We start from the raw sequence: 27,880 nt of genomic DNA, 5'->3' as shown, positions 1-27,880 counted from the left end.
AAGGTTCTCCCTGATTTTAAATTCTAGAAATCACTTTCTTGGAGATTTTTTTTTACATGTTTTTAGTGTGGAAGCTTTGGGTACCTAAGAATTATTCTTAAATGTCAGATGAAGAGTATAAAGGATACCACATGTACACACACACACACACACACACACACACACACACACACACACACAGAGAGAGAGAGAGAGAGAGAGAGAGAGAGAGAGAGATGGTTTCCTTGACAACAGGCTGTCCGATCAACTTTTCTTCCCAACTTTAACTAAGTTCACACCATTTACCCTTTTCATTTCCAGAAAACTTTAAATCACAGAGAATGATTTCAAATGAGGTTGTGGAGATCAAGATTGCGGCATCATCTCTATTCTTTGTTCCCACCTCTGGTGCAAAAAGGGAAATTTTGATGGAATAATCTCTTCACACAAAGCCATCAACCTTTTCTCCTGTAGAAAAAAACAGCGGGCCCTAAGACACTGCCTGCCGCCTCTGCGGGTCCTCTCCCAGTCCCACCACTGTGCGGTCGGTTGGGTAGGAATGGCAGTCTGGAATCGGCCTCTCTCTGAGCTGCCATCTAGCCTAAAAGACTCTTCCTGCTCCTTACCTTTGGCATAATGGATTCACTGATTTGGATGTCAGAGGGCTGTGGTCCATGAACAACCAAGACACGCCCCCTCCTTTTTTTTTTTTTTTCCTTCAGGAAATAGTTCTGTTTAAACGACATTGGTTTTCAGGCTGCTTTTATGACTAGGAAATGGAGTCCGTCCGTCATGGTCCTCTTACAACTTGAAGAACCAAAGAGGTTCGATTCCTCATTGAATAAGTGAAACCCCACTCTGAACCTTGAACAGAGCAGTGCTGAGCCCTCCCTTGACAGGACAGCCTGTTTGTGGAGAGGGATGCTCGCAGCAAGGAGCGTCCACCTGCTCTGAAAGTCAGTAAGACGACCGTGATGGCTGTGAGGAGCCCTGATTTCCTTGTCGTTGCAGCCTGGTCAGAGTCTGGGACTCCTAACTGAAATAGGCTCCCAAGTCGGGGCAGGGGAGGCAGGAGTGGAGGCCGTCGCTGGCGAAGGATCCTGCCACAGGGACAGATGGCCTCAGTGTTTATTATTGCTGCCATCGAAATCACCCCCCCTGCCATCAAGAAGTGTTTCCTCCAAGTGTCTAATTATGTCGGTGCCTTTGCTAGGTCTGTGTAAGCTACATCCTTCTTTGAAGCTGAGTGTAAACCGGTAGCCTGGTGTGCACACAGCCCGACGTCTACCTTTGCTGCTCGGTACTTGCCCTGCAGTACCATTGGTACAAGCAGTTAATGACTACCCATACTCTCTTTTGGTCTGAGGACCTGCTCCAAGTTATTAGAGCCCATCCCCATGCCCTCAAAAATGGTATCAACATCCTCACTGATGATTAAATATAAACAGGGAAGAAATTATGCCCCGCCAATTTGTGGCAGACGATGCAATGCAGTAGGGGAGGGCCCTCTAGTGTGCTGTGACTATTACTTATAGATACGCAGGCCCTAAGTTCAGCTCATTAGCAACAACTAAAGGCCTCCATCAGAAGCCCCTTTTCCCTTCCCTCATCCATCTTTCAAGCACTCGCTCTGCCGCTCCGCTTTTACTCAGCCTCACTCTCATTTCTTCTTGCCTCTGCATCACTTTAATTTTGATCTCTAGCGCAAACATCGCTCCCCCTTGCCGGGGCGTGAGGCTGGTTCCTGGCGCCTGGCCCCCACACACCCGTGTCCCTCCGTGAAGCCAGCTTTGTGGCATAACCTCCTGCATTCCCATTAAAACATCAAATTGTAAACAGGTGAATGTGAATGCCGCATACATGTGATTCACAAAGCACAGAGGGGTGTATGGACACACACTTACCTGTGTCCACTCCATACACTTAGCCACGGAGGCGGCTTTGTCTCCAGCTTCTAGCCATGTGCATAATGTAAGACGCGTAAGGATTGCTCTTCCATCCTGCTGTGTTCATTAATGGTCTTCAGGAGAACTTTCTCCTTCAGCACACTCCTTATTAAATGCTACATTATTTTTTAAAGGATTTAATTGTATGGAAATACACTAAGTTTAAAAATAATTTCTCAGTTGAGCAATGCCTTCTGCTTTCACAAACAACACTGCAGTGAATATTCTCAAATATACATCATTGTTCTCTAGCCTGAGCATAGATGTAGGATAAATCCCTAGGAATGGAATTTTTAGGTCAGAGACTATCTACATTTTTTATTTCGATGTTACTAAATTGCTCTCTCTAGGGCTTATATCAACTTATGCTCCAACAAATAAAACATAAGAAAATTTGATTCTTCACATACTTGCCACTAAAAAAAGTGGTCAAAAGTTTATTGGCATTTGATGGCATATTGCTGTTATTTAATTAGTACTTATTTATCATAAGCAACTTTGAACATTTTTTGTGTGTTTAAAATTCACAATTTTTTTTTATCTTTTGCCACTTTGTGTTGAGGTAGTATTTTCCTAATTTATTTGTAAAGGCTCGTTACATATTAAAGAAATTCGCCCTTTATATTTGATGTATGTACAAGGTTGTTCCCAGGGAGGTGATATCGGGAGGTTGTGGAGTCTTTAGGAAGTGAGGTCTGCCGGGGATCTCTTGAAGTCACTCTAGGCTCGCCTTCACAGCAGACTTCTGGACTCCAGTCATTACTTCGACTCTTTCTTCCTGGCCACTAGATGACCAGTTCACCTTGCCACGGGCATTCTCTTACTCCTATCCAGCCCTCATTAGACACTCAAAAGCAATGAGTTATCTCGTCATGGACTGAAACCCTAAAGCTGTGAGCAAAAGAAGCCTTTTCTCTTTGTAAGTTAATTAGCTCATTGTTACCATATCAGAGAGTTGATTCATAGAAGATGCACCTTTATTTTTCCCAGATGGTTCTACTTGAAAATTCATCCTTTTCCAATTGATTTCAAGTGTCATGTTTTCATGCACCATTACTTAGGGATTCCTATCCTATATGTATTTCTGACTCCTCTGTTCCATTGAAATATCTACCTATCTACTCGATGCCTTACTGGCTACCCTGATTTGAATGTTATGTGTGAAACTCCTTGTATCTAGCAGCAGCTGGTGTTCCAAGAGCACCTTCGCAATTCTGAGGACCTGAAGCAATGGATCTCCAGGGAACTATGGATCCTCATGCTGGAAAAAATATCAATGTGCCAAGCAAACATGCCTTTGACAAGGAGGGACTGACAGGTGGCCTCAAAGTTCACACCACAGAAAGGGGAAGTGATGCCTACACTTCTAACATGGAAGGTTAGCACCATGATTTAGTTAGTTAGCATGAGTGATTGGATAGCACCTTGTCAGGAGACAGGGAGAGAGTGGAGGGCTTTGGGATACATATGAGAGAGAGAGTATGGCATTCTGGATGAAGCTAATAAGGATGCTTCAAGCTCAGATTCCATGGTGCTGTTTATTAGGAGCATTTGTGCCCCCAAAGTGACTGATGTGTGGTCTTCTGATGCAAGAGCCCTTAACTACTGTGTTCATCCACTAAGGTGAGAGCCAGGAGTGGCAGAGAATGGCTAGCTCTGTGCAGTCAAAGGGCAATATCAACTTGGGGGAGAGTTCCTGGCTCACTGCCATGGGACAAGAACACTGGAAGTTGAAAGGATTGGAAAGGTATGACCTACTGGACTGGTGCTGTGGGGGGGGCGGTGCTGGTTTTCAGACAGACAGATACACACATACACACAAATACACAGATAGACAGACACATGCAAACACATTCATAATTATATACATATGCTGTGAGACATCTGAATATACTGGATTTGAAAATGTGACCAAGTGTGTGGGGAGAGGGGTGAGTGGAACCTGTGGCTGAATTGCTCAAAAAAAATGTAAGTCTTGAGACAGCAGCTGAGCTCCTGGGTCATGGAGTCTGTCCTTGCTATTAGACTGCCCAGAGCTCTACCAAAGAGTGCTGAATAGTGGTAGAAAGGAGGCCGCGTGAGTTTGGAACCAAAGTGAGCATGACACATAATGGCCTTGAGGCCATAGTCATTGGGCATCATCTTATAAATTAAATTTTCAGTATTCTCATAGGTCAAGATAGAGTTATCATAAACACTGGGCCTATACGTTCATGATTTTTAAATCCCTGGAATTTTTTAAGCTGTTATTGCATATTGGCTAGTTTTATGGCAACTTGACACAGCTAGAGTTATCTGAAAAGAGGAACCCACAATTGAGAAAATGTCTCTGTAAGACTGGCCTGTAGGCAAGCCTGTGGAGTATTGTCTTGGTTAACGATTGGTGTGGGGGGACCCGTGCCACAGGAAGCTGTATCATTCCTGGGCAGCTGGTCCTAGCATGTATATGAAAAACAGGGTGAGCCAGCCATGAAGAGGAAGCCAGTAAGTCGTACTCCATGGCCTCTGTGTCAGCTTGTCTCCAGGTTCCTGCCCTGTTTGAGCTCCCGCCCTGACTTCCTCAGTGATGGACTGTGATACGGAACTGTAAGCTGAAATGAACCCTTTCCTTCCGGGGTTGCCTTTGGTCCTGGTGTTTTATCAAAGCAATAGAAACGCTAACTAAGAGAGAACTTTAGGGGCTGTTATTTTATCAAGTGCCTCGCCTGACAGAACAAACAGGCTGACGTAGGAGACCCTGGAGAATAGGAGGAAAGTGTCCAGCAAGACGACTGTCTCCAGGCCAAGTGCACGGCCTGATAAGTAGACAATTATCCTCAGACAAATGTGCATCAGGGACCAAAGAGAAAGCAATGAATTTGTTTAAAGCCACACTTCCCTTGAACATATCCGAACTGATTCTCCACTTACCCCCCAGGGCCATTGCCTCTTGTTATCCTGATGGGGAATTGCTCCAAACTCCCATCCTTCTTTACGGGCTGGACTGTCCTGTTTCCTGGTCTCCAAACACAGGTCTCTGAAGATGGCTTAAATCCCTGGGTTCTGACTCTTTCTTCAGCACATTTACCTCTGGCCATTCATTACCCCCCCCCCATCCTCTTTCTGTAACAAAGTAGAAGTGATGGGTGCTGCAGAGTTTTTATTATAAATATTTTGTTAGCATACTAAATAATGGAATTTATTCTGACATTTTTATGTAGGTGTGTCATTATACTTTGTACATTTTTGACTCTAACTATCCTCCTGTCTCTCCCTCTTCTCAATATTTCCCTTCCTCCCCTCAGTCATCTTTGCTTCCATCTCTCTCTCTCTCTTACACACAGATACACACACACACAGACACACAGACACAGACACACAGAGACACAGACACACAGACACAGACACACATACACAGACACACACACAGAGACAGACACACACAGAGACAGACACACAGACAGACAGACACACACACACACAGATACACACAGGCACACACACAGACACATAGACACAGACACACACACAGATACACACAGGCACACATACACAGACACATAGACATAGACACACACACACACCAAGATGCTGCATATATGATATCTTTGTCTCCTTCCCCCACCCCTTCTCTCTCTTTTGACCTCTTCTCTCATCACAGCCCTCCCAAAATTTATATTTAAATCTAAATTCCATTAATGAGAGAATGCATGCAACACTTGTCTTTCTGAGTCTGGCTTATTTTGCTTAACATGATATCTAGCTCAACAAGTTTCACAATTTCATTATTTATGGCTGAATGTGAGTGTGCATGTACATGCTTGCCTGCATGAGTGCGTGTGTGTATGTGTGTGTGTGACATTACATTTTATTTATCCATTCAGCTTTTGCTGAGCACCTAGATTGGTTCCATGTAGCAATAGCCATGGAGCATGCTGTGTATTTTGATGACTACTGAGTCCTAGCTTTTGTGACTGATACGGCGCAAAAGGAACAAAAGTATACTAACTCATTCTTTGAGTAGAAGCACTCAACAGAATATGGTGTGTGTGTGTGTGTGTGTGTGTGTGTGTGTGTGTGTGTGTGTGTGAAAATCTCAATTTCCACTCTTCCCAGTCTCCACTTGTTAGCTTAATGGATTTAGGCCAATCATTTACTTTCCACCCGTTTGCTTAGAGGTAAATGAGAGATTTGAACTGGATCAGTGACCTTAACACTCTGTTTAATTATGAACCTCAGTAAACAGAGATTGACCACTGTGATCCAGGACTCATTCCTGTGCAGGGCACACGTGAGCGCTCACACTCACACAGAGAGACACACTCAGAGGAAGCAGAAGTTTGTAAAAGACTGCCTTATTTACTCCATAATAACCGCTGGGGTGCTTCATGAAAAAGGAGAGCCGCTCACAGTTCTCCAAACTGATTTTATAACCTCCGCATTCATTGGCTTTCCACTGCTGTGATTGACACCATGACCAAAAGCAACTCGGGGAACAAAGGGTTTATTTCTGTTTACAGTTTCTAGTCCATCATAAAGGGAAGTCAGAGCAGGAACTCAGGGCAGAAACATGGAGGCGTGCCAAAGATGAATGCTGCTTCCTGGTTTGCTCAGCCTGCTTTCTAAGCCCACCCAGGACCACTTGCCCAGGGGTGGCTCTGCCCGTAGTGGGCTGGGGCCCCCCCACAGGCATGCATGCAGGCAATCTGATGGAGGCAATCCTCAATTAAGTTTCCCTCTTCCCAGATGACTGTAGCTTGTGTCAAGTTAACAAAATCCAACCAAGACAACCACTAGTGTGTCAAGACCATTAATTCAAAAGCAAAGGACAGGTGGGATCTGGAAGAGTCCTTTCCAGGTAGGAACCATGCAGCCTCCAGCTGATCACGACTCAACTTTTTTCAGTTTACGTTGGGGAAAAAGTGTGTGTGTGTGTGTGTGTGTGTGTGTGTGTGTGTGTGTGTGTGTACACTCCTGGGGATTTAAGATTCTGAGAAAGCTCAGACAAAGTCATCAAGAGTCCCCTGTGGACAGCTGCCGCAGATCCAAGTGGCAGCACTGGTCCTCTGGCCATGGCACTCACAGCCCTGGCTCGAAGCCCAGGGCCAGCACCTCCTCCCGACAGCACCATCCTTCTTAGTCTTAAACCCACACGGTCAGCTATTCTTAAAATTACTTTTCAGTCCTATCCCAGAATCTTTTAAGCTAAGAAGTTCACAGAAATAACATATCAATTGATAGTCTAGTACATCTGAGTTATTTTGCGTTAGGTAAAGTTACCTAAGGAATTTGTGTGGCTTTCCTGCCTCAGCGTAGTGTGGCTGAAATACTCTCAAGGAAATGGAGCAGCAGAGAGAGTGACCTAGAAGCCACCCCGCTTAGTGTGGTAGATTAGGGATGGGAAACAGATAAGGCTCTGGACAGGGAGATGGCTCCAGCTGATGGGTAATGCCCAGCGTTCTATGGGTGTCTAATCTTTTGACATTACAGTATGTCGCTATGGTTTACAAATGCGCCTGGCTACATTCCTAGCTATCTTAGGACACATACAGCCTGCAGGCTATAGACTGGACACACATGGAGGGTAAGAAGTAGAAGCTCCGTGTTCTAGCAAGCACTGGCCACAGTGGAATGGGCAAGAGAAGGATGCCCCTAGAGAAGGTCACTTGACAGTAGACGGGTGGCCCGTCAAGTAGCCATCACGGAAGCCTGTCTTGGACATTAGGACTCAACTGAGAGGCCTCTGAGCCCTATAAAGGGAGCTGGTGGGAACATAAGATGGGCTCTGGGCCCAGGGATGAGTCACATATGCAGACTCAGTTCTGAGATTCAGAGCACAGTATCAGCCCAAACAGAATCCAGCCCCAGGTCCAAGTACCCCTGTGAGGAAAATGCCCATCCTTTTGCAGCCCATCCAGACCAAGGAAACTGGTCTCCTACTACATTTCTGGGATCGTGTAGCTTCTGGTCCATAGTGGGGCCTGAAGGTAAGGATGGAGCCGCTTGGAAGGATGAGTGGAACACCATAGAGGCTGCAGAGTCGGTTACAGATTTTCCAATTTGTCCTCCTTGATGTCTGTACCCAGATCTACAGCAGAGAAGCGCGTGCCAGTTTCAAGGTGGGAGGGAGTGAGCTCCTCCAACAGTGACAATCAGAGGTAGCATCAATAACTCCTTTATCCCCACATGACAAGCTGCACAGATGTGTTCCCAAACAATAGACTGGCTCACATTAGAGTTTCGTAAAAAGCTCCATCTCGAGCTAATCAGTTCAAATAAAAAAAATTCCACATTTAATTGAGTTGTACCTGCAACAAATCCAAGTTTTCAACCCAAAATGCATAATAGAGTTACATAACACTGTCATGAATCACTGTGACATTTGTCAAGGCAGTTTCTCTTCTGGAAGTAAGTCCTGATATTACAGAGCTTTATGCAAATGTCTCCTGTCAAGAACTCCTGTGCATAGCCTCAAGAATCACACATATTTACCCAATTCTGGCAGCTCTTAACCTTAATTAGCGGAGAAATTAAACAGCATTTCTACTCTGTCCAAAAAGATGGACAGACCATCTTTGCTTTCACAATTAAAAAAAAATTATTTGTAAATTAAAAGAAGCAGAAAACACCCCGTCACATAGTACTTAAATCTCCTTTCTGATCACTATTTTGTGAGCAGAGAATCTTTTTCAGCTTGTCAGAAACTCTTGAATAATCTAGACATGATAGCATATGACTAGCCTTCAAGAGGTGGAGGCAGGAAAGTCATGAGTTCAAGGCCAACCTAGGCCACAGATGTATATATAGACTCAGTTCCGAGTCTGTATCTGAATCATCCCTCGGCCCTGGGGTGATTCTTAAAGCACCATCAGGCTATGCTGCAAAGCATGAAAACAGCAAAACAAAATAAAACCCTTCAAGACAAGGGTGAGCGGGGAGGAGGAGAGAGGAGAGGGAGGAGGAAAGAGGAGAGAGGGGGAGGAGAGGGGTGCTTGAATGATTGAAAAAAAGTTTGAATCTTTGTTGCTTACTGGCAAAAAATAAAGTATGGAATCTAAATGTCTAAAACCAAATCAGCTCCAAACATTAGCCCAACCGCTCAAACACACAAAGGTCACACGCCATCCATCACACGCAAGTGAAATTCTACTAAGTTCTGAATGATCAGAGTTCTTCATTAAAATGGACTGAGTCCTCCTTTCTTCTTCAAGACCCTTAAATCTTGGAGAGTTCGAGTTGTTTAGCAAGCATTCCAATTATTCCTGATCAGTCTTATGTGTAACATTTCCACAGCTATGCGCACAAAGCAATTCCCTGGCAAGGCACCACCGAGTTTTATGATGCTTCCATGCCTAGGGCAGATAATAGAAACTTAACTACTAAAATAACTTCCTTGATTATTCTTTGCATCTCAAGGCCCCATTCCTAACAACATATCCTCCATCTTGTCCTCCAACTGCAAGAATTTTGCAACCCACAGTACGAGGCTTTTCGTCCTGGGTTCAGTTCTCAGTCGATGGGTCTGTCTATAAAGGTCTGGCTCCCTGACACATTCCCCAGACCCCACATTAGGGAAGCACTGTTAGTTAGTGATGCTATTCTTGCCTTTTCTAAAGAGGAACCTAGTCATGTATGCCCTGAACCAGGGGCTGGTGTTCAGCCTGTTGTTGCACCCGAGGATGTGTGGATTGTGGTCTTTTGAGTTACAACATCTGTCATCACCTCTAGGTGCCACTCAGTTGCAAGGGAATTAGGCAGTTTGATACTGGGTGGAAACTTCCTTTCCCAACAAGATGACTGTGGGGAGGATCTCCTGCCTTCCCCTCTCAGCTTTTTGCATTGTTAATGGAGTGCCTGGTGCATATGAACCACCAAGAGGTGGCTGTCAGTGAATCTACTTTTCTTTAAAGGTTGCCTCTAACTCTTGGACTTCTCAGCTCTGCCTCACTGCCAGTCCACACTTGTGTCCAATGGTCAACCTAGCCCTCAGATTCCTCCCCCAACCAGGCAAAAGATGGTCAGGTGCTTCCCTTAAGTCTTTGCGTTCTCTGCTAGAGCTGGGTTCTCCAAACCACCCACAGAGAAAACCGTCTCTAGTCTTTGTCCTCCTCAGCCTGGAGTCTAATAGGATAACTTCACCTCCCTCCTCAGCATCCTAGATCCCACCCTTCTCCACATCCAAACCTGTGGATGGCTGCCAGGGCTTTGGGACCCAAGATGCCATAAGTTAACACTCACAGAACAATGGTTTTATCTGAGTCGGGGAGGGTGAACTTTCACGTACCCACAATTTGTCTGGAAGGATGGCTGTTGGACTGATGGCCCCTGCTTCACAGACAAAGCCAGATACTGAAAGTGCCACAAAGGCCATTTAACTAAAGGGCATTTCTTATTGTGAAGAAGGCAAAATCTACCGTCTTGATCGTTTCTCATTGTACAACCCAGTACTGCTAACCACGTTCACAGAACTGCACAGTCACCGCCATTCAGATGCACAGGTGCTTCACAAACTGAAATGTTGTCCCTGGCAAACACTGCCCTCTGTCCCTCTCTTTCCCCTGGCAACTACCATTGTACTTTTCTTCTCCTTGACAGAATCACGCACTATTTGTCTTAATTCACTTAGGAAGATGTCCTCCTCAGTGTTCATCTATCTTGTACCATGTACCAGAATTTCTTTCCTCTTCCAGGAAACAAAAATAGCACACTGGATATATCCTCCATGTTTTGTTGTTCAGCCATTGATGGACACTGGCCTCCTTCTAACATTTGACTGCAATAAATAATGAAGCCATGATCATGGATGTACAAGTATACATCCAAGACCCTGCTTTCAGTTCAGTAATGCAACCATGATCGCTGGCATGCAAATATTTCTTCAAGTTCCTGTTTTCAGTTTTTATAGCATGCATCCTAAAGGGAGAATTACACCATCAGATAGAAATTCTGCTTTTATTTGGCGGGGGCGGGGGGCGCTTTCTGTGCTGTTTTCCATAGCAACCCCATCATTTTACCTTTGGAGGATATTCTGTAGCAATGCCGTAGCCTTCCCTTTCCACCAAGATTAGGTGGTAATCATCGTTGTTGTCAAATCTTGAAAATGAACTCCAGATGAAATGTATGCTCTTCCTTGCAAAAACCCCTAGAACCCAACTGGCCAAGATGAACCCTGCATTTCTGATTGGAACATAAGACCAGTGATTTCCCCTCCAAATTTCCACTGGCTGTGGAACCAGCTTGCACTTGAAAAAACAAAACAAAGCAAAGCTAGTCCCATTATCAACCAGTGCTTGTGCGTGTGGTGCCATGTATTCAGTTCATTTTAATGACTTCCCAGCAGTCTCCTTTCCAAGCCCCTTCTCTCATCAAATCTTTATGATTTATGTGTCTACTCTTCCATTCAGCCTTCACCTCTTCAAGTTTCCTCTATCCCAGGAGCTCACTGTGGCCTTTGGGGCTCTGGTGCTGGTGTTGATTTCTGCACACCTTCTCTCCACAGAACCAGCCCTTCAGTCTAGCTCTGTCAAGGCCAGGTCTGGTAGCTTGCTAATACAGTCTCCGAGCTGTTGCATAGGCACCTATTCCAGCTTGAGACCATTTGCCCAAGGAGGCAAACTGGATTCCCCTTTGTACTTCACAGCCCCTGCACAAATACAGTCACTGAGAGAAATTGACCAGCTCCACATGTCCAAATGCAGTGGGGCCCACAGAGAAGCATGTACCCAGGCACCTAAGCTTTGGAAGGGGCGTAGAGATTTGGGCTAGGGTATAATGGAGAAGAGTAGGCAATAGAGGTATGCTGGGGAAATGTGATATTGGATATCCACAGAGAACATTCTATTAGCCTTGGTGAGAAAACAGTGATTTGAATCATCAGAAATGGGGAAGAAAACAGATGGGAAATTTTACATAAGAAATTTCTGTAGGAAAAATAGCAGAATTGAACAAGACGAGCTATAAGAATGAAGGTGAATCAACTTGAATCATTGATGCTGGCTTTGGGTTCCTCGGTGGTGAATACTGATTGTCGCTGGGCATGCCAAAAAGGGGGTTCTAGAATGTGTTAATCGAGGAGGGGAGATTTAACACACTCTAAACGCAGGTGACTTCATCCCATGGCTTGGGACCCTGGAGTAAATAATAAACAGAAAGAGAGGTGAGCACCAGCACCCATCTTTGCTTCCTGAGTGCCGATGCAACTTGAGCATGCGCAAGCTTCTGCTCCCATCCCTTCCCTGCTGGATGGCCTGTAGCCTCAGACTTCGAGCCAAAACAGACCTTGCTTCCTTAAGTCGGGTTTTGGTCAGGTATTTTGTCACAACTGCAAGGAAAGTGACTAATTCCTGTTCTAAGGATAAAATGGGGACACCACAGTAGTGAGGAGACTGCACACGGCAAAGGGGAAAGGATTTCCTGCTTGCCTAATCAGCTGGAATGTGCTATAGTGCGCACCCAGGTCGCCATAACAAAATACCACACACTGGGTAACTTACAAACAATAGAAATTCACTTCTCATGGCTCTGGGGTGTGGGAAGCTCAATGTCAAGGCACCAGCAGGTCTGGTATCTGGTGGGTGTTAGCTTTCTGGTTCATGGGTGTCCCCACATGGTGGAAGATGTAAAGGAACAATTTTGGGATCCTTTTTATAAGTGCACTAATTCTTAAAAGGGCTGTGTCCTCATGGCAACCCCCCCCCCCCCCCCGGCCCATTTCTGAATATAATTACTTAAGGGATTAGGATGTCAACATACAGATTTGGGGGTGTAAACACTGAGGTAGTAGAAGAGTTGTTGACAACAGTGACAATGTGACTTAGGAATGAAAGCCTCTAAGGATCACATTCTACAAGAGGAAGGAGAAGGGAATGATGGGTGTGTCTGGACTCTGGAATCTTCCGCCTCTTATCCCTTGATAGTCTAATGAGCTTATTTCTCACAGTGTGTCCTTTGGTCCACTTCCACCAACAATAATGGTCGTTACATGGAAAATAAAAAGGAAGGGCCCCTCCTTAGCCAAATGGTGGAAACAGAATCCAAGGAACACAGACTCCGTTACTGCACTATCTCCATAGCTCCACGGAGTAAGATGCATAGACATTCTCCAAGTGAGAAACGCAAGGTACACTGTTTATTTGAACACAGGACTCTTCTGTGTCCCATCATATCTTTTGGGAGTAGAATATGAAAAACAGGGAATAGAAACACAGACCTAATAACTAGTAAAATTCCATATAAGACAACAACCTCAAGCCGGATATGAAGGCTCATTCCTGTAACCCAAGGTAGGTGCAGACAGATCGGAAGTTTATGGGTATCCTCTGTTGCATAGAGAGTTGGAGACTAGCCTGGGCTACATGAGACATTGTCTCAAAATCAGAACAAACAAACAACAGAAGAACATTGAGAAGAGTAGTTTTCTCACCATTGTGAATTATCAGGACAACCGTCAGTACCCACTATCTCTTTTTCAAAGTGCTCTGGGTGGGAGGGAGGGTTTCTCTTTTGTGCTATGGTAGAGAGGCTGGGAACGTGCTACTGTGTACTCTAATTCCGTGTCTGCTCCCTTCTTATCCCAGCCCCCAGGATCCAGCCATCCCACAGCATTTAGTGTGCATGTCTGCATGGCTTTACACACTGTCATCATTTCATCATAGCATTTGTAGCCGCTGTAGCATCAGAGGTCTCATGCCTGTGTTTTTGAGTTCCGTCATGTTGCTGTGTTCTCTTCAAATCTGTTGCTCTTCCCCACTGTCTCCCACCTGAGCCTCCCACCTGTCCACTCTCCCACGGCTTCCAGAAAACCCTCCTCTGGGCATCCTTTATGTGGCTCTTTAGGAGCCTGTAAGATAACATTCTGGGCTACCTTCTTTGCTTTTGTGACGGTAAGAAATGCTTATCTTTGTTTCTAGGGTCCATCTACATATCAAATGTTGTAATTAAAGAGTTGGATACGTCCTTCCCATACAGTCTGGCATGTAACCACCCAACAATACTTAAGTTTGGCTGAGCTAATCATATAATTCAGAAACACAAGTGTCTTTAAGATGAAAAGGGCATGCATGTAGTAAGCAGTGGGCACTGGGTATATGATGTATTAGTTTGCTGTCCCACTGTTGTGGCAGAGTTCCAGGAGAAGCAACCTAGCTCGTGGTTTTGGAGATGTGGTTTGAATGAGAAATGTCGCCCAAAGGGACACAAAGCCTTGCTGGAGGAAGTACGTCACTGGGGGGTGGGCTATGAGAATTTGTAGCCTCAATCCACTTCCAGTTCACTCTCTCTTTTTTCCTGTTAGCAGTTGAGATATGAGATAAGACCTCTCAGCTTCCTGCTTCTGCTACCTGCTGCCCTGCCTCCCACACCGTTATGGACTCTCCCTCTGGGACCATAAAACAAAACAAACCCTTCTAGAAGATGTTTTGGCCCTGGTATTTTCTTACAGCAACAGGAAAGTATCTGATCTAAGAGGTTTCAGACCATGAGTGCCAGTTCTGTGCTGAGGCAGCATACCGTGGTGGTAGCAGGAGACTGTTTACCTCATGGTGTCCAAGAAACAGAGTGGAGACAGGAAGGGTCCAGGGAAATGGATGCCTTCAAAGACCAATCTTGACATTTCCTTCAACAAGCCCCCCTCCCCCAGCATCTGAAGTTTCCACCACCTCTCAGTAGCTTGTTCAAACTTTGAATCCATAAATAGATGAAGCCATCATGAAGACAGAACCCTCATGGTCCGATGGCAACTCCCTGACACACACCCCAAGGTGTGCCTGATTAATCTCCTAGACATTTGTCAACACAATCAAGTTGATAACCAGGCTCCACCATTATAAAATTATCCCATGATATTTTCAGAAAAACATCTATCTGTAGAAGTCATTATAGAAAATGAATCAGCCAGACTTAGACAATTGCAGCGTGTTTTCTCTCTGATGGAACCTAGCCTTTAAAGTGTATGAGTATGTAAAATGTATATGTTTATATATGTGCGTTTGTAGGTCATGAAACTAGAAAGGAGATCTCAGGAAAGGGAGATCTAAAGAGAGGTGGGAGGTAGACAGGGTGATGGAACACATTGGATGGGAAACCAAAAGGGGGGTGCGAAGGGAGAAGGAAGGGACCAGCTAGAGAGGGGAGTATCTGAGCAGGCAGTCAAGGCAGGCAGTCAAGGAAGGGACCCAATGAAAGCAAACTGTGATGAGACACAGGTATGAAGATGCCAGGATGAAGCCTTGCTTTGTGTGCAGACCTAAACGTCTTTTAAAAGGCCAGCCACCGTATAGGAATCTCTGTTAATCTGAAGCTCTCTTACCCCACTTTCCTTCTCCATGCTCATTGGAATCTAAGCATGCCTGCCTCAGGACATTTGCCTCTGTATCAGGCAATATAATTGTCTGTTCATTGTCAAGTTCTCCTGACGGGGTGTAAACTCCACAACAGGAAGTCATCTCTTGCCCATCCTCTTATTCCAGGCACATAGAGCGGCGTCTGGCATGGAACAGGTGCTTGTTAAATATTTGTTGAATGACTAAATGAATTGCTTCTTTTTCACAATAATTTTATCCCTAAGAGACCTCAAACATTAGGAAGATCTTATTTTGCTAATTTGGGTAACTGGGTTTTTTTCTAGAAGACAGAAAGAACAGGGAGAAATTCCTCTTAAAAATCAAAGCTTAGAGAAAGAGGGATCATGATCGTCCTTATCAAGAGTTAGCCCATCGAAGTACAAAATTGCTGTACACTATGAAGACCATCTTGGGATCTGAAGGATGAATAGAGGAGAGGGGTATTTGTGGGGCTAGTGGGGCTCCATCCACAGAGGGCATTGGCTGGGTCCTTGCTGATCTGCTACCTCACGTCCTGCTCCCAGGGTGTTGCCATTGCCTGACCTCTCTGGGGTCAGCTTAGGGCACCATAAAGAACACTGGATTAGAAGCCATCATCTGGTCTTAACCCAGCTATTCTTAGTCAGGAAGTCCCAGGAATCTTTCAATCATTTGGTCACCTTTACAACATACCTGAGTACCTGCCTTTATCACAGGTTCAGCGATGTGGGACTTAGAGGTCGCTCAGAGCCCCCGAGATAAGCTCATCAAGGATCCAGGAGTCTAACTGTGATTTCTTTATTCCTCTGGCCTGAGTTTCAAAGTCCTTCTTGTAGTCATTTGGCGTCTTGGGGGAGACCATACACATCAGGAGCCCCTTCCACAGCTGCTCGAGGCTAGGACCCCGAGTCCCTGCCTGTGGGTATGTGGGCCCTCTCATTTTCGTGTCTCAAGAGAATCCCGGCCCTGGTACATCCTCCTGAGTGAGGGGTGTTCTCAGGAGATGGTGCCTCCCATCCAGTTGTCTCTTTTCTTTGTGTTCATTTTCTTAGCTAAGAAATGTGTGTGCACACGTGTGTGTTTGGTCATCTTGAAGCTCACTTCCATTTCTAAAATACTATTATTTATGCTTAAAAATTCTCCCTTCCCTGTTTCTCTCCAGTTGTGTCTGAATCTCTTATTAAAAATTTCCTTTCTTGTTGTCACACATCTGGGCTTTCTAACACCCAGCTCAGGACAGCACATCCCTCGTTGGCACTGGGCTCTTCCTCTGCCTTCGTTGTCTTTGCACAAGTGACAATGCCTTTACCACATTCTCTATTTATATTCCGAGTCTGTGTGGCAGGTGACTTTGCATTATACTTTCAAGTAAGTGTATATTCTATGTGTATCTATATAATAGGATGGATGGACAGACAGACAGATACACACACACACACACACATACACACACACACACACACAAACACACAATCTCCCTCCAGGACCCAAGAATATGCCTGGGTGTAGCGTGTAGGCAAAAATATTCAGGGACAGCCAAATGACTATTTTAATGTTTCTTTGTCCCTGTGGTACCATCCAACTATTTATTTAGTAGCTTAATGCTGTTGGCATCAACAACTTTGCCTTATAGGCTGTTTTTCATGTTTATGATTCTTACTGTGAAAAAAATCGCTTGCCTAACATCTGTTCTGAATTTGTTTTTGTTTTTTTTTTCTTTATTTTTATTTATCTATTCCCGATTGAATTAAATTTGCACCAAGGACACTAACTTGAATTGGAATCTTCGGTGTCCTTCAGGATTTCTACACACTTCAATACATCTCTTAATTACTCTTTTTTTTTATTGTTATGAGATACACATACATACCCCGCTCACACAGGCAGATTGGCTTGCAGCTTACCTCTGCCTGTCCCCCTCTGGGGAATACGTTTTATTAACTGAATAAATTAAATGGGCGGGTATACTCGATAGAGGAGGGAGGTTTATCGTTATAGGTTTTGTTTCAGATATTTTTCCCCTTTGCTGTTCAGTTCTCTCCTGTATCCATCGCTCTGTTTTTGGAGAAAGATTTACTATATCTTAATGTAGTCATAACTCACCAGGATTGGGGGCGCTTCATCTTTCAGATGAAGACTCTGAGGGCTGGAGCCGGAGAGGCTATCTTCCTGCATCCAGAAATGATGGAGAACCACCACCTCTGAGCCAGACTCAGAAGTAGATCATTGCCTGGACCCGTGACTCCTGGCAGACAAGCTTAGGGCCTTTTTGGAAACACAGGCAGTCCCCTAGGGGAGCCTAGTCGCTACCCACACACTACACCATTGTGTCAGCCCCGTTCACCCGTGTTTCCGTGGGTGCAGATGGGGAGAGGAGGTTAGGAAGCATGTAGAAGGCGATGTGAACTTGAGCAGCCCAGGGCAAATCATAAGGGCGCTTCCTCTTCTTGGGACCTCCCCTGGTGGATCCATTGTTCTCTGGCCTTTCCTAGGGTGGCTTCATATGGGACTCCAGACCCTATTAGCCCCCTATTGTCACTAATGCTTAGAAACCTACCTAGAGACCCAATGCATATTCCTAGCAGTCGGCAGGAATGTTCTCAGGAAGGGTGAAAACCTGCTTTAATCCAAGCCTAGTGACATTTTCCAGATACAGAGACAGTGGCCTAGATACGCTGAAGGGTTTACCCAGTCTCTCCACAGATCCAAATGCAGTCATCTCTCCCATGAATTCTCTGCTCATTCTGAGAAAGGACACCCACTTTGTGACCTCTCTTTGATGCTTCAAGATTTTTGCCCAGATCTCCCAATGGCACAAGACAGAGGGGTGGCTGTCCCAGCTCTGTAAGTGCTCCCTGGTGGCCTTTCTTTTAGGTATGGTGTACTTGACGGTGACATCTGTCTGTGTGTAGCACTGAGCTGACAGTGGTGGCAGAGGCCACCATCCTTCCCCACAAGCGAGTTTCATTCTTGTCTCTTTTCTCAAAGAAAGTTAACATCTAATTTGGAAGGAAAACACAGACACTGTCCAAGGTGCATGAAAAATCTGGGTAGGAAGTGATAGTACTCCCAAAATAGAACAGGAATGGGCATGGGATCCAAGCTGTGAACGCCGAGGAGGCTTTTGGGAGGAGGTGGTACTTGACTATGGCCTCATGGGAAGCATAAGGGAACCTAAGGGGAAGGTGCACTCTACTTGGGAAGAACCGTTAGGGAAAAGTCCTGAAGACGGGGCAGTGGGGCAGGAAGTGGAAAGCTGGAGAAGGAGACAGAGACGGTTCACAGCTCATCACGTCTTGGTTCCGGGCTCAGGACGTTGGTGATTGTCCTTGCTCATAGCTATGGCATGGTTAAAGCAGGTCTTGCAGGCTGGTTTGCTGACTGACAATGAGATGGACTTGGTGTAGAGCATGTCTGCTATGGATTCTTGTCTGTGGTGGGAGGAAGACAGGTTCCAGGGATGAACCCTCTTCTATCATTCCACTTAAAGATTCTCAGCTTGTATCTCTCTACCTATAGATTAGTGCAGCTTTTAAACCTTATCAGAGAAATTTTATGCCATGGATAGTAATTAACACATAAATTCACAACTGGTCAGGGAGCAGAGAGGGTCAGTGGAGTGCTCAGTCACAAATGAGGTGTCTCTATCACCCTCACCCGCCCAAGGCTCGGGGACCATCAAGGAAGAGGTGGCAGGAAGACTTTAAGAGCCCGAGGAAAGGGAGGAGTAGACAGGAACAACGTCTCGTGGATATGACAGGGTTGCGTGTTCATGAACTCATAGCAGCTGGTGCCTGTAGAAGACAAGCACAAGATCAAACCAGACAACATGCCATCGTGGAGCTGGAAGAGACACAATGAAAGACCCTAGCCCTTCAGGCTTACACCCCCAAGCCTCAGGAAAAGAGAAACTTCAAGCACCAGGAAATGAGAAACTAAAAAAATCTAGTTCCAAGGGCAACCTGACTTAGCCATTGTTCAATCTTCCCTGCAACCATATAACAATGTAAAGAGATTTCTGCTAAGAGATGAGCTCAACTGTGACTGGGATAGTTGCAGGTGTTCCAGGAAGGACCACTTTGACCTGTGTGTAAACTCCACTCCTGCCCTGATATTCCCCCTTGAGGTTTCAGGAAAAATGTACCTGTTGGCGTAACTGTACCCCCTCTGTGATCACTCTGTACCCAGACCATGATCTTGTGAAATGAAATTGTATGGGAATTGTAATCTTATGGCTTTTGTGGGTTTTCCCTTTAAAAACCCCCATGTGGCTGCAGTAAGATGCGGCTCTTGCTCTTAGGAGCAGGGTTTGCCCTTCTATATAGAAGCTTAATAAATCCTTCTGCTATTGCATCAACTGGACTGGAGTCTGGGTTCTTAGGGCACCCACTTAAGACCCTAAACTTTGGGGTCCAACAACACGAGTCCCCTCCACAACCAATTACCAGCAGTTGACGACTTCTGGAGAAGGGAGGGTCAGTCTTCTTTAAGGTTGTGGTCTCAGGGGGTTGACCACAGTCCAGAGTGCATGGCCCCACGCCCATGAGTAGATGGGTAGCACAAATTAGCCTTAGAGAGCTATTTAAAAAGATGAAGTGGGGGAGGGGTATGGAAGGGGTGGGTCTGGGAGGCATTGGGGAGTGGGGGGTGTGTATGATCAAAATATATTACGTAAAATTCTTAAAGAGTTTATAAATATTTTTTAAGTCAACTGCAGGAGTGAGGGCCCCAGGAACAGGGTGGGTGGCCTGAGTGCCTGTAGGGTTTTCCCATGCTAATAAGCACTTTGGATGGAAAATCTGCACAAAGCAAAGGACTATGGAGGAAGACTGCAAATTTAGGAAACCACAAATAACTTTTTCATAATAAGAGTGGGGGATTGTTTCTCATACGTGTGCTGAGACACCCCAGGGTGCCACAATTAATCCATAGGGTCCCCCTTAAATATTGTAAATGTTTATTGAAAAATACAGCGACATCTATTGGTCTCTACAAGAACTGCTTCCAATCTTGTATGTCCATTGAGTGCATGTGTGCCTCTCTCTCTCTCTCTCTCTCTCTCTGTGTGTGTGTGTGTGTGTGTGTGTGTGTGTGTGTGTGTGTGTGTGTTTAAATATCTACTAAGTTGTTATAACGTGAGTACTTATTGTGTGGACTTTGCTACTCAAAAACAAGAGTGTTAAGTAATTCTTTTGGCCCATGAGATGCCATAAAATTATTGAGTCAATAAGGAATACATGGACTTTGGTAGAAAAACAGAAAGGCCCGTGGTTAAAGGTCAGGAAATTGGGGCTTGTTTCAAATAATAGAAACCCATCGGAACTTACAGTGGGTGAGATCACATGGTCACCTTCTGTCCCCAAAAGGTAGGTTTGGCCTTAATGGGGACTGGCTTTGGAGATACAGATCCCCACCGAGAGCTACTGCAATAGTCTGTATAAAAGTGGCAAGGCCCAAACACAGTTGGCATGAATGGGATTCCAGCACCCTCCATGACAATATGGAAGCTATAGCTTCTATACAGCATTGTGGGGACTGCCATACCAGGAGAGGCAGCTATCCCAGGGGCCATTAGCCCAGGAGTTACCATTAGCTCAGGAGCTGATTACTGAGCAGCTGCTGCTAGCCCAGGAGGAGCCACCAGGCGAGGAGGAGCCACCGGCCCAGGAGGAGCCACCGGCCCAGGAGGAGCCACCGGCCCAGTTGCTTAAGCCAAATGTCCAGGAACCGCAAACCCTCAAGTTAACTTTCTCTGGACTTCTTGGAATTTGTGAGTCTGGCCATTCATCATGGTCTTTGCCAGAGCACGTGACTGCCTTTTCCTGTGGAGCTTCCTGACACTTCCATCTCCAGCCAAAGGTGAGATGTGAGGTCAGGACAGCAGCTGCCTTGTAGCCTCTCCACTGCTGGGAGGTGAGGCTGTCACTGAGGCACAGTTTTGCTGTCACTGAGGCACAGTTTTGTAGAAGTCTGATGTCTGGTGGTACACAGCAAGTCTCATCAACCATGCGTTCATATTCCTTCTGCTGAAGTGGGGGTGTCAAGTTTTCATCAGAAACCCGAAAACCCCCCATGGGCACCTATAAGTTCATTTCTCATAGACAGGGGCTGACGCTGCCCACTGGCCACACTGACATCCAGCTTCAGTGCCAATAACCCACCCGCTGACCTTCACCATGACCTCTCTTATCAAAGAAGCAGGCTCAAGATGGACATGATCTGTCCAAGGTGGCACAGCTATTAATTGCAAACAAGGCCTGGAACTGAGTCCCCAAGACTCCAGTGCCCAAAGACACAGTATTGTCAACCTCACCTTGACCCCTGATGACCTCAGTAGGCCAACTTAGTGACAACCCCTTCCTACTTCTTCCAAAAGTCACACACTCACTGCGAAATCCTGACACATCAAAGAAATAAGTAATCCGAAAGGGAGAGTGCCCACGTTTCCCTGCTCCAGATGCACGGCCAGGGTACTTGTCTCCAGACTTGCAGGAGTTTGTCGGCTGGTTGCCTGGCAGAGCATGCGCATACGTGCTCAATAAATACTTCTTGAATGTACTAATTAGTACTGGGCTTGACTGTTATTTATTAACAGAACCACAATGCTATTTTTATAAGGTGCAACTCCATCTAGCTGCGGAGCCTGGATCTTTCTGTGTGATTGTGAGTGACACACCCCCGCTCCTACCCAGGAATGGCCCTATCGTTTCGCCGTCTTCTAGAACAGGGCCAGGTGGCCCCCAGGCTAATGCCAACAGTCTTGCTTGTCATGGTTCCCAGAAAGAAGGCAGCTGTGCTATTTTGGTTAGAGTGGTCAGTTTTGTTTTGTTTTTTTAAAAAAAAGAAAAAAGAAAGAGAAAAGAAAAGAAAACCACTAATTAAGCAAGTCAAACAAGTGTTATTTTTAACTTCACTGATTTGCCCACATTTTCTCTTCGACCAGGTGCTTTGGGGTTGAATAAGCAAATTATTATGTGCATAAATAAATATAAATGAATAATAGGTTATGAATTTCTTGCCCCTGTAATAGTCAACGTGCAGCTTGGATTAGCGGAGAGCAAGACCTCACTTCCTTAATTAGGCTGGGAGGGGGTTTCTGGTCCATTAAGCAAGAATCTGCTCTCAGTCCGCACCTTTAAGAGAGTCAGTCTGTTGCGGGGTGGAGATATAGACAGCATGGCTGGAGCTTGCCTGGGTCCTTCACACACCTGCTTGCACTGGATTTTACAGACCAGGCCGGCCTGGAAGGAAAGGAAACGTTGGACATCTTGGAGAAGGACCCCTCTGAAGCAGGGGTCAGACAGACGTGTCTTGGTTTCCTGTTCCAGAAGTGAATAGAGTGACTTCCTCTTACACACATGCAGTGGTAGAGGTAGTGTGGGAGCTCAGGGCCGGGCAGGAAGCAAACACTGATGCTAACGATGGTTACCACGAGGGTTCTGAGAAGGACTCATGACCTAGCCACACATCACTGACCAGTTTCGTGGTTTGGGATCTTTCTTTGCACCCTATTGGCTTAACTTTCAAGAACCATGATTTCATTTCCTTGGAATTCATAGGATTGGTAGGATTTAGAGCCACAGGGAATTAACGATTACCTCAATTTCACCCCCATATTTCAGCTGCAGCATGAAGAGTTTGAGGGTTTATGTCTAAAACTGTCCCCTGCAAAAGGTGGCAGATGAGTACAGATCCTTCCTGCTGACCTCTGAGGCATACTGTACCTACCATCTCAGGAAGTAGGAAATAGGGAGCAGGACAATACATACCAGTGTGGTCCATTTTCTTTTGCTATCACAAAACACTTCAGACTGAATGACTTATAAAGAAGAAAGGTTTCTCCAACTCTCAGTTCTGGAGGCAGGGAGGCTTGAAGTTGATGAGCTGCATCTGATCAGAGCCTCACGTGGATGGACGTTCTGTGCAGAGTCCAAAGCAGCACATGGTGTGAAGACCTGGAAACGTTACCAAAGTGGCCTTTTGACAGCTCTGCTCTGGAGGTGACCCATTAATCCATCCCTTCTGAGGCTGAGCCTTTGTGGCCTAATCAGTCCCTGAAGGTACCACTGGATACACCTCTGAAGGCTGCATCCCTCCCAACGAAGATTAAATTAGAGCAAAGGTTTTGGTAGAAACATTTAAACCAAAGTACATACTAAAGAAAGAAAGAAAGAAAGAAAGAAAGAAAGAAAGAAAGAAAGAAAGAAAGAAAGAAAGAAAGAAAGAAAGAAAGAAAGAAAGGAAACAAGACAGAGATCATATTTTTTTTCCTTAAAGTTTCCTGGAGGCAGAACGACACTGTACTAGTTCAGACTTTGTGATTATATATAATAGAAACCCAACTCAAACTACAACACTTTAAACCTGTGGGATCCAGTGAAAGGATATAAGGGTCAGAGCCTGGAATTTGAAATTGTCCTTCCTAGACGGTCTCTCTCTGTGTGTCTTAAACCTCTGCTGGTATCTCTCAGCTCCTTCTGCAGATAGGTTCCCTTCATGAGGGAGGAAAATGATCCGCACGCCCCCAGATTCATATGCTGAGCTGGAGTTTAGGCACTGCAGGAGGTAGGTGACGTTTTGTGCCCCAACATCTATGAAAAAATCCCAATGCATGCTGGATCATGTGTGCAACCCTTGGGCCAGTTACCAAGGATGGGGTGCTCTGCTTGGCCATGCCTGGATGATTAAATCCATCCCATGAGCTGAGAGGCATGGTTCTGTAATTAACCTTGCCTTCAGAGCTACATAATAGGATAAGAGGATGGCTTCTAAGGAAAAGAGATGGGCAGACCCATGTGGCGGAGCCATCCTGGGCTCTAGGAAGGAAGGCCGCACCTGCATAAGTCAAATACATTTTTCCCATTTAAGATCTTGCTAGGAGCTCCTCAAAGTACAGATGAGCATTTTTATAAGCATAAATTCACAAGATTACACAATTTACATGTAAAATGGGGCCAGTTTCCTCACGAGGTTCATAAAGCAGCTCTGAGGCAATTCTAAAGGAATTGTTGCAAAATTGGTTTTAGCATTAGTAATATTACTAGAAAAATACAGAAAGACTCCCATGGCAGCTTCTTCCACCAGAATATACAAGTATTATTTTGCTTTTTAAAAAAAAATCCAGAGGGTGTACAAAATTATTTTGATCATAAGAAACTCAATACAAATATCTTGCCAAAATATACATGCCTCCCACAGTCTAAGGATTTGAGGAAATGAAAATGGGTGTGCCCTCTTCTCAGACAGAGATAAAGATTTGTAAGGTGGGGCCCCGATCTGTTCCCTGTCAATGGCATCAGAATCCCCTGGGAGCTTGTTAAAATAAGTAGTGACTGGTCCCACCCCTGCCTGAGACTAGGCCTGGTAGGCGTGGGTGGGGCCCATCCTTCCTTGAATGCTCCAGTTTTGGCTTTGGCCAGCTGCTGAGGCTCTGAGCCACTGTCCTAGGAGGGTAGCCCATCTTCTAGTATCAGAATCTGAGAACTAGTTCTTATGTAGGTTTCTACTAGTTCTTATGTAGGTTTCTGGTAGAAAAGGCTTGGCTGGGAACGGGTCTATGTCTTTAAGCTTTATTAACTTCCTGAATGACTTGTAAAATGTTATCTTAGTTTGAGATATTATAGATGCAGAGGGATTTGTAAACAAATGAAGAAAAAATGTATAGGAAAGCCCAATGTCTTTTCTGATCTAGTTTTACCCCATGGTGATCTGTACCACACTCAGGTAAAACTACAGCATGTCATCAAAACCAGCAGGTGAAACCCGGCTCATGCAGAGATCATGCCGATTTTATCCAAGTGTATATGCACACATGAGTGTGTATGTGTAGATATATATGCATGTATCTCTCTCGGCCAGTATCATAGTTTCAGCTGCTACTGTCAAGTTGCTGATACACTCATTTCTCCTGCTTCATTCTTCAGGGAAAAAAATCAGTTATTCTAAATCTTTGGTCTCCCATACAAACTCTAGAGTAAGTTTGTCCATGCTTACATTCATTCTCGGTAGGATTTTGATCGGAAACGCATCATGTCTGCAGGCAGCTGGAGGATTGGGCCTTTGTAGTGTCTTCCAACCCACGGACATGGTTTGTCTCTGCATTTACCTAGGGGTCCTTAGACTTCTTTCATCAAGAGTGTGCGTGTGCATGTGTGCATGTGTGTGTGCACGTGCGTGCATGTGTGTGTGTTGTCTGTTTGTTTTACAATGATGGGAAATGAATCCAGGACCTCATGAGCTGAGCAAATGTTCTATCACCGGGCGCCATCCCTAGTTGGTTCTGTGTGGGTTTCCCCTAAACTTTTTAAAATTATACTTATTGCAGTAGTTTGGATGAGAACAACTGTAAAATTATGCATTTCATCATTGTGGTCATAAGACTGTTTAGACTGTTATCATATTTTTCTTTTATTAGTATTTTTATCAGCATGAAAAGCAATGGGCTCCACAACAGCATTTTCACACCCACTTCCTTTATCCTCTGCCACTCCCTTTCGGGTCCTTCTGTCCCCTCCTTGCTGTTTTTCTTTCTCTGTCTATTATGTGTGCATATGTGTGGGAGTCTGTAAGGGCCATAGGAGGGCATCAGATCCCCTGGAGCACTTACAGGTAGTTGGGAGCTGCCATGTGGATGCTGGGAACCAAACCCAGGTCCTCTGCGAGAGCAACGTGTGCACCTAACTGTTGAGCCATCACAGGCTCTATTTATGATTTATTAAAATGTTTCTATCATTTTGTGTCATGTTCTTAGTTGCATAGGTATGCATCGTAGTTTATCTTGGTCTATGAGTATGGCTGCCTTACCATGGTGAGTGACACGTGCAAACCTTCCACATTGGTTTGCCTTCTTACTTCAGCTTTTCTTCCACGTGTGTTGATCACAGTTGATGATCCTTTAGCTCTTGCTCCAGCCCTCCAGCATACGTGAAGAAGTCTCTGAGCAGGGGGATGGCCGTTATGTTTCACCCAATCTGCGGTCTTTGTTTCTTCCCTTATCATTCCACTTCTCCCTGGAGAATCTCCTTTTGCCTTCCTTTGAGGGTAGATCTACCAGTGACCAATTCTCTTAGTCATTCTTCTTCTTAAAATGTAATTTTTAACCTGTTTCCTGAAAGATGCAGTCACTAGACAAATATTAGCCTGTACCAGCTAAAATATGCCAATTCCTTCTGACTCCCAGGATTTTGGCCTGTGCATGTAGACATGTTTGTGCATGTGTACACATTTATACATGTGTGTATGTGGGCACGTGTGCATGGAAGTCAGGGATCAATGTTTGATGTCTTCGTCCATCCCTCTCAACTTTGTATTTTGAGACAGGATCTTTCCCTGAAATTGGAGCTCAGTGTTTGGTAGAACTGGCTAGCCAGCAAGGCCCAACGATTCTCCACCTCTCTAGAGTTAGGATTATTGGTGTGTACCGTCATTGCCCGGCTTTTCCTCCCATGGGTGCTGGGAATTTGAACTCAAGTTCAGCAGCAAAAAAAGTCAACTGAGTTATCTTTCCAGGCCCCTAGTTTCCATTCTCTCTCTCTCTCTCTCTCTCTCTCTCTCTCTCTCTCTCTCTCTCTCTCTCTCTCTCCTCTCCCTCTCCCTCTCCCTCTCCCTCTCCCTCCCTCCCTCCCTCCCTCCCTCCCTCCCTCCCTCCCTCCCTCCCTCCCTCTCCCACCTACCTTTCCCTTCCTACTTTGTGTGTTGTTGGTATGTGTTCTGCTCTGCCACTCTCTGCCTTACGACAGGGTCTCTCACAGAACCTGTCGCTAAGCCACCCCAGCCATCCTCCTGTCTCCATGCACTGGGATTATAGAAACACTCTGCCACACCTGAGTTCTGAGGATCTCAGCTCAGGTCCTCATCTTGGCACAAGTTCTCTCTCCGACCAAGCTGTCTTCTGAGTACCAGTCTCCGTGACTTCTGATGAGAAATCTGCTATCCTTTGAATTAACCTTCCCACAAGGAGCCGTTAAAGACTTTTCCTCTTTATTTTGCCATTTTTTTTCCTCCCACAAGCTTGATTGTGACGTTGTCTTGGTGTGTGTTTCTTTGTGTTTAGACTATTTGAGGTTCATTTGGCTTCTTGAATTTTTAACTTAGTCTTTTTTTCAGACAGAGGGATTTTCAGCTAGTGCTTCCTCAGATGAAGGGATTTAAAGAACACTTAAGTCCGAGAGCCCTGCTCTGGGCGGAGGCAAGGGGTGGACAGAGTCCTGTAAAATGTTCGTTCTTGGCCTGGCATCTAGAGCCTGGTTCTCTCTCTGGTTCTCAGAAGACTCCATGACACCTGCCACAGATTTTATAACAATGTTGGTTAATGGCTGCCCTGGGTTATTTTCAGTGTTCTTGGTTAAAAACAGTAAGAAACTAGTGTGTGGTCTTTCTTTCTTTGTACCACATCTGTTAAATCCCTGTGGTCCAAAGTCTTCCATAACAATTTTGGAAAATATGATCACTTGGTTGAATATTTTCTGAGTGTCTAATAGATGCTAGATAAGTCTTTTTTCTCAAAAAAACAAAAAAAAAAAACAAAACAACTGTGTGTGAGTGTGTTATATTGTGTACCTCACTCAAGTATTGTGCACGTATGTGTATACATGATGTGGAGGTCAAAGGCCAGTGTTGAGTGTCACCTTTAATCACTCTCTACTTTATTTTTTGAGA

At 45.1% G+C, this 27,880-nt stretch overlaps 1 protein-coding gene across 2 annotated transcripts in view; it reads left to right on the top strand.

Annotated features, from left to right (window-relative positions):
- Tbxas1 (thromboxane A synthase 1) overlaps positions 1-27,880 on the top strand; it is a 169,318-nt gene that overhangs the window by 37,340 nt on the left and 104,098 nt on the right. Inside the window, exon 1 of one of the 2 annotated variants that reach the window (XM_076566459.1) lies at positions 20,951-21,082. The exons of the other annotated variant lie outside the window; for it this stretch is intronic. The gene's annotated coding sequence lies outside the window, so the exon portion shown is untranslated. Of the gene's footprint in view, positions 1-20,950; positions 21,083-27,880 lie in introns of those variants that run through there. 2 annotated transcript variants of the gene reach the window in all.

This window comes from Peromyscus maniculatus, chromosome 3 (assembly GCF_049852395.1).
Source record: "Peromyscus maniculatus bairdii isolate BWxNUB_F1_BW_parent chromosome 3, HU_Pman_BW_mat_3.1, whole genome shotgun sequence".
NCBI lineage: Eukaryota > Metazoa > Chordata > Mammalia > Rodentia > Cricetidae > Peromyscus > Peromyscus maniculatus.
This window is presented reverse-complemented; position numbering and strand designations above follow the sequence as displayed.